Below are 1,319 nucleotides of genomic sequence, written 5' to 3' on the forward strand. Positions count from 1 at the left end.
AAACATGATTCCACATAATGTAATTCACATCATCAACAATCATGTAATGTCATTGACAAAAAGGTGTGGTCGCCCTAGACTTGTACGTACCTTGAATCCCTAAGCGTAGGGGCCACTTTGCAATAACGAACACTCAACTAGAAATCACCTCCTATCACCAAAATAATGAAACTTAAATTATTTCCATGTTCATTAAATTTCCAGCAACTTTATAAAATTTAAAACCTCCTTTAGACTTTAGAATTCAATCGTTTTTCAATAATAAAGTCGTCTCAATTTGCAAAATCAATCCCTAGTACGAAAACATACTTTTTCCGCCTTTAAAATCAATAAAAATCCACACTTTAAACCTTTATTCAAATCTGAAAATATAATTGATCATCATAATTAAAATCATCACCTAATTATGCTAATCAATTGACTCATTAGGTCAACTTGAAAATCCTAATAACACTAGTTTAATATCATAAAAATCAATGCTTTATTAAATAAACAAATCTGAAAATTCATCCTTTAATAATTAAAACAACCCTAATGAATCACAACACACAAATCCTCAAACCACGGTATTCATAACCGGTTCCCAGCATTTTAATTACTCAAAACAATATTAATATAATAATTTAAAATACGGAATTTAAATAGAATAGGTAAGGAAGAAGAGAATTATACCAATCCGGCCTATAGCACGGAACAACCACGAATATAATGTGATTGGGCGAAAAGAATTGAACAACGAACGAACAACACACACACACACACACGTCCGTGTGTGCGCGCGCGGGAGAGAGGGGCGACGAGCAAGGCTGGCGCGCGGGACAAGGCAGCAGGGCACGCTAGGTGCGCGCGGGACAAGGCAGCAGGGCGCTAGGCGCGCGGACGAAGAGAGTGAGGAAGTGTGGGTGTGAGGCTGGGCGAGTAAGGGCAACAGCGACAGCCACACAACACCACAACAACAACAACAACAACAACGCAGCAAGGAGAGGAAGGGGGTGTGGGCGCTGGGCGCGCGCGAAGAGGGAGCGAGCGAGGGCGAGAGGGAGTGCAGCGCGGGGCGCGACACACTCGAAGGAACAGGGCAGCGCGCGGGCGTGAGGCCGAGCACGCGAGGGCACGAGCACTGCTGTGAGGGCGTGCGGTGTGCCGAGCAAAGAGAGGAGAGGAGTGGGGTGCATGAAATCAAAAAGGGGCTTTATGAAATTTTAGGGGTTCATTTAATGATGGGGGAGTATATTTATAGGCTCCATAATCCCTTGATGGGCTAGGCTTAGGATATTTGAGTTGGGCTTAGGAATTAAATGAATTGGGCTAGCTTAGGA

This window comes from Spinacia oleracea, chromosome 4, assembly GCF_020520425.1.
Source record: "Spinacia oleracea cultivar Varoflay chromosome 4, BTI_SOV_V1, whole genome shotgun sequence".
Taxonomy (NCBI): domain Eukaryota; kingdom Viridiplantae; phylum Streptophyta; class Magnoliopsida; order Caryophyllales; family Amaranthaceae; genus Spinacia; species Spinacia oleracea.